Source organism: Salmo salar, chromosome ssa11 (genome assembly GCF_905237065.1).
Source record: "Salmo salar chromosome ssa11, Ssal_v3.1, whole genome shotgun sequence".
NCBI classification, from domain to species: domain Eukaryota; kingdom Metazoa; phylum Chordata; class Actinopteri; order Salmoniformes; family Salmonidae; genus Salmo; species Salmo salar.
Genome location: NC_059452.1, coordinates 46,404,516 through 46,418,847, shown reverse-complemented (window position 1 = coordinate 46,418,847; position 14,332 = coordinate 46,404,516). Strand labels below are relative to the sequence as shown.

Genomic DNA, 14,332 nt, shown 5'->3' with positions numbered 1-14,332 from the left:
CGTAATGGGTCAGCGGTCAAACGACCTCCACTCATCACTGTCAAACGCTCCCTGAAACATTTCAACGAGCAAGCCTTTCTAATCGACCTGGCCCTGGTATCCTGGAAGGATATTGACCTCATCCCGTCTGTAGAGGATGCCTGGTTATTTTTTAAAAATGCCTTCCTCTCCATCTTAAATAAGCATGCCCCTTTCAAGAAATTTAGAACCAGGAACAGATATAGCCCTTGGTTCTCCCCAGACCTGACTGCCCTTAACCAACACAAAAATATCCTGTGGCGTTCTGCATTAGCATCGAACTGCCCCCGCGATATGCAACTTTTTAGGGAAGTTAGAAACCAATACACACAGGCAGTTAGAAACGCCAAGGCTAGCTTTTTCAAACAGAAATTCGCTTCGTGCAACTCCAACTCTAAAAAGTTCTGGGACATTGTAAAGTCCATGGAGAATAAGAACACCTCCTCCCAACTGCCCACTGCACTGAGGATAGGAAACTCTGTCACCACCGATAAGCCCACTATAGTTGAGAATTTCATTAAGCATTTTTCTACGGCTGGCCATGCTTTCCACCTAACTACCCCTACTGCATTCAACAGCACTGCACCCCCCACAGCTACTCGCCCAAGCCTCCCCCATTTCTCCTTCTCCCAAATCCATTCAGCTGATGTTCTGAAAGAGCTGCAAAATCTGGACCCCTACAAATCAGCTGGGCTTGACAATCTGGACCCTTTCTTTCTAAAATTATCTGCCGAAATTATTGCAACCCCTATTACTAGCCTGTTCAACCTCTCTTTCGTGTCGTCTGAGATTCCCATAGATTGGAAAGCAGCTGCTGTCATCCCCCTCTTCAAAGGAGGTGACACTCTTGACCCTAATTGCTACAGACCTATATCCATCCTACCCTGCCTTTCTAAGGTCTTCGAAAGCCAAGTCAACAAACAGATTACCGACCATTTCGAATCCCACCGCACCCTCTCCGCTATGCAATCTGGTTTCAGAGCTGGTCATGGGTGCACCTCAGCCACGCTCAAGGTCCTAAACGACATCGTAACCACCATCGATAAGAAACAATACTGTGCTGCCGTATTCATTGACCTGGCCAAAGCTTTTGACACTGTTAATCACCACATCCTCATCGGCAGACTCAGTAGCCTTGGTTTCTCAAACGATTGCGTCGCCTGGTTCACCAACTACTTATCTGACAGAGTTCAGTGTGTCAAATCGGAGGGCCTATTGTCTGGACCTCTGGCAGTCTCTATGGGGGTACCACAGGGTTCAATTCTTGGGCCAACTCTTTTCTCTGTATACATAAATGATGTCGCTCTTGCTGCTGGTGAATCTCTGATCCACCTCTACGCAGACGACACCATTCTGTACACTTCTGGCCCTTCTTTGGACACTGTGTTAACAACCCTCCAGACGAGCTTCAATGCCATTCAACTCTCCTTCCGTGGTCTCCAACTGCTCCTAAACACAAGTAAAACTAAATGCATGCTCTTCAACCGATCGCTGCCTGCACCTGCCCGCCTGTCCAGCATCACTTCTCTGGACGGTTCTAACTTAGAATTTGTGGACAACTACAAATACCTAGGTGTCTGGTTAGACTGTAAACTCTCCTTCCAGACTCACATCAATCATCTCCAATCCAAAGTGAAATCTCGAATTGGCTTCCTATTTCGCAACAAAGCATCCTTCACTCATGCTGCCAAACATACCCTCGTAAAACTGACCATCCTACCAATCCTCGACTTCGGCGATGTCATTTACAAAATAGCTTCCAATACCCTACTCAACAACCTGGATGCAGTCTATCACAGTGCCATCCGTTTTGTCACCAAAGCCCCATATACTACCCACCACTGCGATCTGTACGCTCTCTTTGGCTGGCCTTCGCTTCATAATCGTCGCCAAACACATTGGCTCCAGGTCATCTACAAGACTCTGCTAGGTAAAGTCCCCCCTTATCTCCGCTCACTGGTCACCATAGCAGCACCCACCTGTAGCACGCGCTCCAGCAGGTATATCTCTCTGGTCACCCCTAAAGCCAACTCCTCCTTTGGTCGTCTCTCCTTCCAGTTCTCTGCTGCCAATGACTGGAACGAACTACAAAAATCTCTGAAACTGGAAACACTTATCTCCCTCACTAGCTTTAAGCACCAGCTGTCAGAGCAGCTCACAGATCACTGCACCTGTACATAGCCCATCTATAATTTAGCCCAAACTACTACCTCTCCCCCTACTGTATTTATTTATTTTATTTATTTTGCTCCTTTGCACCATATTATTTATATTTTATCTTTGAACTTTCTTCAAACTACAAACCTACCATTCCAGTGTTTTTCTTGCTATACTTTATTTACTTTGCCACCATGGCATTTTTTTGCCTTTACCTCACTTATCTCACATCATTTGCTCACATTGTATATAGTCTTATTTTTTTTTCTTCTACTGCATCATTGATTGTATGTTGTTTTACTCCATGTGTAACTCTGTGTTTTTGTATGTTGTCGAACTGCTTTGCTTTATCTTGGCCAGGTCGCAATTGTAAATGAGAACTTGTTCTCAACTTGCCTACCTGGTTAAATAAAGGTGAAATAAAAATAAAAATAAATAAATAAAAAAACACCATTGTAAATACAACCAGTATTTATGTTTATTTATTTTCCCTTTTGTACTTGAACTATTTGCACATCATTACAACACTGCATATAGACATAATATAACATTTGTAATGTCTTTATTCTTTTGGAACTTCTGCGAGTGTAATGTCTACTGTTCATTTTTATTGTTTATTTCACTTTTGTATATTATCTACTTCACTTGCTTTGGCAATGTTAACATATGTTTCCCATGCCAATAAAGCCCTTCAATTGAGAGAGACAGAGAGAAAGACACACACAGAGAGAAAGAGAGGAAGAGAGAATGAGAGCGAGACAGAAAGAGACTTTAAAAAAACGTTTTGTCTTTCTTTAATGATACATCATGTTTAATTTAATTATAACCTCACCACTACCCCCCCATCCCGCCCCCCTTTAAAAACAAATATCCCACTATGCTACACACTCACCTTGCCCTCCCCCCCACGATACAAAACAACACACCACAATAACCAAAACCTCACCACTTCTACAGCTGTATGTCCAACCCATCTTCCCCACCCGACACACCATATCTCCTGAAACATCTCCCCCAGCTATACAGACAGCCCCCCAACACACCATATCTCCTGAAACATCTCCCCCAGCTATACAGACAGCCCCGCAACACACCATATCTCCTGAAACATCTCCCCCAGCTATACAGACAGCCCCGCAACACACCATATCTCCTGAAACATCTCCCCCAGCTATACAGACAGCCCCCCAACACACCATATCTCCTGAAACATCTCCCCCAGCTATACAGACAGCCCCGCAACACACCATATCTCCTGAAACATCTCCTCCAGCTATACAGACAGCCCCCCAACACACCATATCTCCTGAAACATCTCCCCCAGCTATACAGACAGCCCCCCAACACACCATATCTCCTGAAACATCTCCACACTGTTTATCATTTTATACAACTCAAATTCCACCCTAAGGCGCGCAGAGGCCATCCCATTAAACAATAGTTAAAGGGTCTGTTATCCCTCCACCTTTGACCCTCTTCCTCCTTGTTAGCCAAACTGCCAACTTTGACTGAGCAAACATTTGGCCTTCTCCTTATTTGAATAGCTGTACCCCGTTATAAACATCCCAACAGTAAAAACCACCCCAACCTCTCACACAGACATCCCAACAGTAAAAACCACCACAACATCTCACACAGACATCCCAACAGTAAAACCCACCCCAACCTCTCACACAGACATCCCAACAGTAAAAACCACCCAACCTCTCACACAGACATCCCAACAGTAAAAACCACCCCAACCTCTCACACAGACATCCCAACAGTAAAAACCACCCAACCTCTCACACAGACATCCCAACAGTAAAACCCACCCCAACCTCTCACACAGACATCCCAACAGTAAAAGCCACCCCAACCTCTCACACAGACATCCCAACAGTAAAACCACCCCCAACCTCTCACACAGACATCCCAACAGTAAAAACCACCCCAACCTCTCACACAGACATCCCAACAGTAAAAACCACCCCAACCTCTCACACAGACATCCCAACAGTAAAACCCACCCCAACCTCTCACACAGACATCCCAACAGTAAAAACCACCCCCAACCTCACACGCAGACATCCCAACAGTAAAAACCACCCAACCTCTCACACAGACATCCCAACAGTAAAAACCACCTAACCTCTCACACAGACATCCCAACAGTAAAAACCACCCCAACCTCTCACACCCCAACCACCCTGTTACTACTCTCTAGTTCCCCCAGCCACCCTGCTCTCCAGTTCCACCACCTCTCTGTTACTACTCTCTAGTTCCCCCAGCCACCCTGTTACTACTCTCTAGTTCCCCCAGCCACCCTGTTACTACTCTCTAGTCCCCCCAGCCACCCTGTTACTACTCTCTAGTTCCCCCAGCCACCCTGTTACTACTCTCTAGTTCCCCCAGCCACCCTGCTCTCCAGTTCCACCAGCCACCCTGTTACTACTCTCTAGTTCCCCCAGCCACCCTGTTACTACTCTCTAGTTCCCCCAGCCACCCTGTTACTACTCTCTAGCTCCCCCAGCCACCCTGTTACTACTCTTTAGTTCCCCCAGCCACCCTGTTACTACTCTCTAGCTCCCCCAGCCACCCTGTTACTACTCTCTAGTTCCCCCAGCCACCCTGCTCTCCAGTTCCACTACCTCCCTGTTACTACTCTCTAGTTCCCCCAGCCACCCTGTTACTACTCTCTAGTTCCCCCAGCCACCCTGTTACTACTCTCTAGTTCCCCCAGCCACCCTGCTCTCCAGTTCCACTACCTCCCTGTTACTACTCTCTAGTTCCCCCAGCCACCCTGCTCTCCAGTTCCACCACCTCTCTGTTACTACTCTCTAGTTCCCCCAGCCACCCTGCTCTCCAGTTCCACCACCTCCCTGTTACTACTCTCTAGTTCCCCCAGCCACCCTGTTACTACTCTCTAGTTCCCCCAGCAACCCTGTTACTACTCTCCAGTTCCCGCAGCCACCCTGCTCTCCAGTTCCACCACCTCCCTGTTAGTACTCTCTAGTTCCCCCAGCCACCCTGCTCTCCAGTTCCACCACCTCCCTGTTACTACTCTCTAGTTCCCCCAGCCACCCTGTTACTACTCTCTAGTTCCCCCAGGCACCCTGCTCTCCAGTTCCACCACCTCCCTGTTACTACTCTCTAGTACCCCCAGCCACCCTGTTACTACTCTCTAGTTCCCCCAGCCACCCTGTTACTACTCTCTAGTTCCCCCAGGCACCCTGCTCTCCAGTTCCAACACCTCTCTGTTACTACTCTCTAGTTCCCCCAGCCACCCTGCTCTCCAGTTCCACCACCTCCCTGTTACTACTCTCTAGTTCCCCCAGCCACCCTGTTACTACTCTCTAGTTCCCCCAGCCACCCTGCTCTCCAGTTCCACCACCTCCCTGTTACTACTCTCTAGTTCCCCCAGCTCCCTGTTACTACTCTCTAGTTCCCCCAGCCACCCCTGCTCTCCAGTTCCACCTCTTCCCTGTTACTACTCTATAGTTCCCCCAGCCACCCTGTTACTACTCTCTAGTCCCCCCAGCCACCCTGTTACTACTCTCTAGTTCCCCCAGCCACCCTGTTACTACTCTCTAGTTCCCCCAGCCACCCTGCTCTCCAGTTCCACCAGCCACCCTGTTACTACTCTCTAGTTCCCCCAGCCACCCTGTTACTACTCTCTAGTTCCCCCAGCCACCCTGCTCTCCAGTTCCACTACCTCCCTGTTACTACTCTCTAGTTCCCCCAGCCACCCCTGCTCTCCAGTTCCACCACCTCTCTGTTACTACTCTCTAGTTCCCCCAGCCACCCTGCTCTCCAGTTCCACCACCTCCCTGTTACTACTCTCTAGTTCCCCCAGCCACCCTGTTACTACTCTCTAGTTCCCCCAGCCACCCTGTTACTACTCTCCAGTTCCCCCAGCCACCCTGCTCTCCAGTTCCACCACCTCCCTGTTACTACTCTCTAGTTCCCCCAGCCACCCTGTTACTACTCTCTAGTTCCCCCAGGCACCCTGCTCTCCAGTTCCACCACCTCCCTGTTACTACTCTCTAGTACCCCCAGCCACCCTGTTACTACTCTCTAGTTCCCCCAGCCACCCTGTTACTACTCTCTAGTTCCCCCAGGCACCCTGCTCTCCAGTTCCAACACCTCGCTGTTACTACTCTCTAGTTCCCCCAGCCACCCTGCTCTCCAGTTCCACCACCTCCCTGTTACTACTCTCTAGTTCCCCCAGCCACCCTGTTACTACTCTCTAGTTCCCCCAGCCACCCTGCTCTCCAGTTCCACCACCTCCCTGTTACTACTCTCTAGTTCCCCCAGCCACCCTGTTACTACTCTCTAGTTCCCCCAGCCACCCTGCTCTCCAGTTCCACCACCTCCCTGTTACTACTCTCTAGTTCCCCCAGCTCCCTGTTACTACTCTCTAGTTCCCCCAGCCACCCTGCTCTCCAGTTCCACCTCTTCCCTGTTACTACTCTATAGTTCCCCCAGCCACCCTGTTACTACTCTCTAGTCCCCCCAGCCACCCTGTTACTACTCTCTAGTTCCCCCAGCCACCCTGTTACTACTCTCTAGTTCCCCCAGCCACCCTGCTCTCCAGTTCCACCAGCCACCCTGTTACTACTCTCTAGTTCCCCCAGCCACCCTGTTACTACTCTCTAGTTCCCCCAGCCACCCTGCTCTCCAGTTCCACTACCTCCCTGTTACTACTCTCTAGTTCCCCCAGCCACCCTGCTCTCCAGTTCCACCACCTCTCTGTTACTACTCTCTAGTTCCCCCAGCCACCCTGCTCTCCAGTTCCACCACCTCCCTGTTACTACTCTCTAGTTCCCCCAGCCACCCTGTTACTACTCTCTAGTTCCCCCAGCCACCCTGTTACTACTCTCCAGTTCCCCCAGCCACCCTGCTCTCCAGTTCCACCACCTCCCTGTTACTACTCTCTAGTTCCCCCAGCCACCCTGTTACTACTCTCTAGTTCCCCCAGGCACCCTGCTCTCCAGTTCCACCACCTCCCTGTTACTACTCTCTAGTACCCCCAGCCACCCTGTTACTACTCTCTAGTTCCCCCAGCCACCCTGTTACTACTCTCTAGTTCCCCCAGGCACCCTGCTCTCCAGTTCCAACACCTCTCTGTTACTACTCTCTAGTTCCCCCAGCCACCCTGCTCTCCAGTTCCACCACCTCCCTGTTACTACTCTCTAGTTCCCCCAGCCACCCTGTTACTACTCTCTAGTTCCCCCAGCCACCCTGCTCTCCAGTTCCACCACCTCCCTGTTACTACTCTCTAGTTCCCCCAGCCACCCTGTTACTACTCTCTAGTTCCCCCAGCCACCCTGCTCTCCAGTTCCACCACCTCCCTGTTACTACTCTCTAGTTCCCCCAGCTCCCTGTTACTACTCTCTAGTTCCCCCAGCCACCCTGCTCTCCAGTTCCACCTCCTCCCTGTTACTACTCTCTAGTTCCCCCAGCCACCCTGTTAGTACTCTATAGTTCCCCCAGCCACCCTGCTCTCCAGTTCCACCACCTCCCTGTTACTACTCTCTAGTTCCCCCAGCTACACTGCCAGGAAACTAAAACTCCGTCCCATTCCTCCCTATCTTTGAACGAAAACAGTGGGTACAGCTTAACTAACAGTGTGTTAACCCTCCACCATAGAAAATACAATTTTGAAAAAAAAGACCAAGGAAAAAAGTAAGAAAGGACAGAGCCCTCCACATGCACCGAGAGACAGAGAGAGACATAGAGAGACAGAGAGAGACAGAGAGAGACAGAGAGAGAGACAGAGAGAGACAGAGAGAGAGAGACAGAGAGAGAGAGAGAGAGAGAGACAGAGAGAGACAGAGAGAGAGAGAGAGAGACAGAGAGAGAGAGACAGAGAGAGACAGAGAGAGACAGAGAGAGAGACAGAGAGAGACAGAGAGAGAGAGACAGAGAGAGACAGAGAGAGAGAGACATAGAGAGACAGAGAGAGACAGAGAGAGACAGAGAGAGAGACAGAGAGAGACAGAGAGAGAGAGACAGAGAGAGACAGAGAGAGAGAGAGACAGAGAGAGAGAGACAGAGAGAGACAGAGAGAGAGACAGAGAGAGAGACAGAGAGAGAGAGAGAGAGACAGAGAGAGAGAGAGAGAGAGAGACAGAGACAGAGACAGAGACAGAGAGAGACAGAGAGAGAGACAGAGAGAGACAGAGAGAGACAGAGAGAGACAGAGAGAGAGACAGAGAGAGAGAGAGAGACAGAGAGAGAGAGAGAGAGACAGAGAGAGACAGAGAGAGAGACAGAGAGAGACAGAGAGAGAGAGAGAGACAGAGACAGAGACAGAGACAGAGAGACAGGTAGTTTCACTATTTCCAAACGCGATCTTTTAATAAGACCCTACTAAATCAAAAGTTAGTTTTCAGGCCTCAAAATGTGGTCTAAAGTTGAGATTAGTTCATTTTCCACACCATCTGTTGTTTTTTTTAGATACATATTTGCCTGAATCCCCAATGAATGGGAAAGATAGGCAGCGTCTAATTCAATCATTTTAGACTGATTCATTTGGGATTCAGATGTAAAGTTGGATCCACATTCACGCAGCAGATGGCATGAAACACATACACTCATCTCAACATTACATCACTTTTGAGGTCTGAAAACATCTGACAAACTTTTACTTTGGAGTCAACTGCCCTTTCAACCCAGACACTCTGTACATATTCCCTGTGACAGACCACCAAGCAAATCTACAGACTACAGTATTGCTTTGATTACAATGTGAACTCACTGTGAAGTCCATAGATCTACTATGGTACAGTATTCTAGTCTGTAATCTCCCCTTTCTTCTCTAAGAATAAAACGATCTACTGTGGTATTCCAGTCTGTAATCTCTCCATTCTTCTCTAAGAACACAACGATCTACTGTGGTATTCCAGTCTATAATCTCTCCATTTTTCTCTAAGAATAAAACTATCTACTATGGTACAGTATTCTAGTCTGTAATCTCACCTTTCTTCTCTAAGAATAAAACGATCTACTATGGTACAGTATTCTAGTCTGTAATCTCCCCTTTCTTCTCTAAGAATAAAACGATCTACTGTGGTATTCCAGTCTGTAATCTCTCCATTCTTCTCTAAGAACACAACGATCTACTGTGGTATTCCAGTCTATAATCTCTCCACTTTTCTCTAAGAATAAAACTATCTACTATGGTACAGTATTCTAGTCTGTAATCTCTCCATTCTTCTCTAAGAACACAACGATCTACTGTGGTATTCCAGTCTATAATCTCTCCATTTTTCTCTAAGAATGAAACTATCTACTATGGTACAGTATTCTAGTCTGTAATCTCCCCTTTCTTCTCTAAGAATAAAACGATCTACTGTGGTATTCTAGTCTGTAATCTCTCCTTTCTTCTCTAAGAACACAACGATATACTGTGGTATTCCAGTCTGTAATCTCTCCTTTATTCTCTAAGGATACAACGATCTACTGTGGTATTCCAGTCTGTAATCTCTCCTTTATTCTCTAAGGATACAACGATCTACTGTGGTATTCCAGTCTGTAATCTCTCCTTTATTCTCTAAGGATACAACGATCTACTGTGGTATTCCAGTCTGTAATCTCTCCTTTATTCTCTAAGGATACAACGATCTACTGTGGTATTCTAGTCTGTAATCTCTCTTTTCTTCTCTAAGGATACAACGATCTACTGTGGTATTCCAGTCTGTAATCTCTCCTTTATTCTCTAAGGATACAACGATCTACTGTGGTATTCTAGTCTGTAATCTCTCTTTTCTTCTCTAAGGATACAACGATCTACTGTGGTATTCCAGTCTGTAATCTCTCCTTTCTTCTCTAAGGATACAACGATCTACTGTGGTATTCTAGTCTGTAATCTCTCCTTTCTTCTCTAAGGATACAACGATCTACTGTGGTATTCTAGTCTGTAATCTCTTTTCTTCTCTAAGGATACAACGATCTACTGTGGTATTCTAGTCTGTAATCTCTCTTTTCTTCTCTAAGGATACAACGATCTACTGTGGTATTCCAGTCTGTAATCTCTCCTTTCTTCTCTAAGGAGACAACGATCTACTGTGGTATTCCAGTCTGTAATCTCTCCTTTATTCTCTAAGGATAAAAGGATGAGCATAATGCAATACCGTGTGAGTGTTGACTGTTCGTGTTGATGATTTATGCATTGAATGAAATTGGTTTCAGTCTGCGACCCAGAACATTCAGAACACACACAGACTGAGCCCGTCCTGTCAACCTCAGTGGTCTATCAGTGTGGCTAGATTACTCAGTATTATTCAGTTTACTGACACGTTACAATAACTACAGTACGCTGGCAGACTACAGAGACATAACACTCAGCAAGAGTAAAAAAGGATTTACTAAATGAAAACACGAGGCCTAAAGGCTATTCCTACGCTGTGTTGTAGGCCTGTGTTTCCTGAGTAAATCTGAGCTCTACTATTAGTATATAATCCCAGTACATAATCACAGTACATAATCCCAGTACATAATGCCAGTATATAACACCAGTACATAATGCCAGTATATAATGCCAGTACATAACACCAGTATATAACGCCAGTATATAATGCCAGTACATAACACCAGTATATAACACCAGTACATAACACCAGTATATAACACCAGTATATAATACCAGTGTATAACACCAGTATATAATGCCAGTATATAATGCCAGTATATAACACCAGTATATAACACCAGTATATAATACCAGTATATAATGCCAGTATATAATGCCAGTATATAATGCCAGTATATAACACCAGTATATAATACCAGTATATAATGCCAGTATATAATGCCAGTATATAATGCCAGTATATAATGCCAGTATATAATACCAGTATATAACGCCAGTATATAACGCCAGTACATAACACCAGTATATAACGCCAGTACATAACGCCAGTATATAGTGCCAGTATATAACACCAGTATATAACACCAGTATATAACACCAGTATATAATGCCAGTATATAATACCAGTATATAATGCCAGTATATAATGCCAGTACATAACACCAGTATATAATGCCAGTATATAATTCCAGTACATAATGCCAGTACATAACACCAGTATATAATGCCAGTACATAACACCAGTATATAACGTAAGTATATAATACCAGTATATAACGGGAGTATATAATGCCAGTATATAATACCAGTATATAACGCCAGTAATGCCAGTATAAAGCACCAGTATATAATGGACGTATTTAATGGAAGTATATAATGGAAGTGTAACGGGCATCGTATAAAGGGGACCAAGGCGCAGCGTGTTGAGTGCTCATCTTTACTTTTAATGAAAACACTTAAACAAAGAAAACAAAACGACAGCCAACAGTTCTGTCAGGTTATACTAACAAAACAGAAAACAACTACCCACGAAAACAAAGGGAAAAACAGGCTGCCTAAGTATGGCTTCCAATCAGAGACAACGATAGACAGCTGCCTCTGATTGGAAACCATACCCGGCCAAAACATAGAAAAACAAAACATAGAACAGAGAAAACACAGCTCTCCTAGGTCAGAGCGTGACAGGAAGTATATAATGGAAGTATATAATGGAAGTATATAATGGAAGTATATAATGCCAGTATATAATGCCAGTACGTAATCCCAGTGTGAAATGCCAGTATATAATGCCAGTATATAATGCCAGTATATAATGCCAGTATATAATGCCAGTACATAATACCAGTATATAATGCCAGTACGTAATCCCAGTGCGAAATGCCAGTATATAACGCCAGTATATAACGCCAGTATATAACGCCAGTATATAATGCCAGTATATAATGCCAGTACATAACGCCAGTATATAACGCCAGTATATAACGCCAGTATATAACGCCAGTATATAACGGCAGTATATAATGCCAGTATATAATCTGGAGCACTGTCAGACATGTCAAAGAACAGTAGTATTTGGGGACGTCTCTCTCTCTCTCTCTCTCTCTCTCTCTCTCTCTCTCTCCTCTCCTCTCTTCCTCTCCTCTCCTCTCTTCTCCTCTCCTCTCTTCTCCTCTCCTCTCTTCATCTCCCTCTCCTCTCCTCTCCTCTCCTCTCCTCTGTGAATCCCTGTTCTCTCTCTGACACCCCATTGAGCAGGACCTTCACCTACAATACAACACTCTGCTGATTAAATTAATTATGAATCATGTCTAATTAACACAGCAGACCCCGACCAACCCCATGTCTTTTAATTACCCTTCATCTAATATTCACTAAGTTAAACAAACGAAGAGAGGGAAGAAAAAGATGAGTGTTAGAAAGAGAGTGAGGTAGTTAAAGAAAGAGATGACTACAGTAGGGTTCAGTAGACGGTAGTCCAGGAGAAAGAACTAGAGATGACTACAGTAGGGTTCAGTAGACGGTAGTCCTGGAGAAAGCACTAGAGATGACTACAGTAGGGTTCAGTAGACGGTAGTCCAGGAGAAAGCACTAGAGATGACTACAGTAGGGTTCAGTAGACGGTAGTCCAGGAGAAAGAACTAGAGATGACTACAGTAGGGTTCAGTAGACGGTAGTCCTGGAGAAAGAACTAGAGATGACTACAGTAGGGTTCAGTAGACGGTAGTCCTGGAGAAAGCACTAGAGATGACTACAGTAGGGTTCAGTAGACGGTAGTCCAGGAGAAAGAACTAGAGATGACTACAGTAGGGTTCAGTAGACGGTAGTCCAGGAGAAAGAACTAGAGATGACTACAGTAGGGTTCAGTAGACGGTAGTCCTGGAGAAAGCACTAGAGATGACTACAGTAGGGTTCAGTAGACGGTAGTCCAGGAGAAAGAACTAGAGATGACTACAGTAGGGTTCAGTAGACGGTAGTCCAGGAGAAAGAACTAGAGATGACTACAGTAGGGTTCAGTAGACGGTAGTCCTGGAGAAAGAACTAGAGATGACTACAGTAGGGTTCAGTAGACGGTAGTCCTGGAGAAAGAACTAGAGATGACTACAGTAGGGTTCAGTAGACGGTAGTCCTGGAGAAAGCACTAGAGATGACTACAGTAGGGTTCAGTAGACGGTAGTCCAGGAGAAAGAACTAGAGATGACTACAGTAGGGTTCAGTAGACGGTAGTCCTGGAGAAAGAACTAGAGATGACTACAGTAGGGTTCAGTAGATGGTAGTCCTGGAGAAAGCACTAGAGATGACTACAGTAGGGTTCAGTAGACGGTAGTCCTGGAGAAAGCACTAGAGATGACTACAGTAGGGTTCAGTAGACGGTAGTCCTGGAGAAAGCACTAGAGATGACTACAGTAGGGTTCAGTAGACGGTAGTCCTGGAGAAAGCACTAGAGATGACTACAGTAGGGTTCAGTAGACGGTAGTCCTGGAGAAAGCACTAGAGATGACTACAGTAGGGTTCAGTAGATGTCAATGGAAGAGATTCTGTTTAGTGAATGATTACTGTGAGTATGAATGGAGTTTAGACCATGACACTGTTTGTATCCGGTTTAGTGAATGATTACTGTGAGTATGAATGGAGTTTAGACCATGACACTGTTTGTATCCTGTTTAGTGAATGATTACTGTGAGTATGAATGGAGTTTAGACCATGACACTGTTTGTATCCTGTTTAGTGAATGATTACTGTGGGTATGAATGGAGTTTAGACCATGACACTGTTTGTATCCTGTTTAGTGAATGATTACTGTGAGTATGAATGGAGTTTAGACCATGACACTGTTTGTATTCTGTTTAGTGAATGATTACTGTGAGTATGAATGGAGTTTAGACCATGACACTGTTTGTATCCTGTTTAGTGAATGATTACTGTGAGTATGAATGGAGTTTAGACCATGACACTGTTTGTATCCTGTTTAGTGAATGATTACTGTGGGTATGAATGGAGTTTAGACCATGACACTGTTTGCATCCTGTTTAGTGAATGATTACTGTGGGTATGAATGGAGTTTAGACCATGACACTGTTTGCATCCTGTTTAGTGAATGATTACTGTGAGTATGAATGGAGTTTAGACCATGACACTGTTTGTATCCTGTTTAGTGAATGATTACTGTGAGTATGAATGGAGTTTAGACCATGACACTGTTTGTATTCTGTTTAGTGAATGATTACTGTGGGTATGAATGGAGTTTAGACCATGACACTGTTTATATCCTGTTTAGTGAATGATTACTGTGAGTATGAATGG

General features: G+C 45.4%; 1 protein-coding gene across 1 annotated transcript in view; it reads right to left on the bottom strand.

The window, feature by feature from the left end:
• Positions 1-14,332, bottom strand: part of LOC106592139 (multiple epidermal growth factor-like domains protein 11) — a 199,887-nt gene that overhangs the window by 48,813 nt on the left and 136,742 nt on the right. The gene's annotated exons all lie outside the window — the stretch shown is intronic.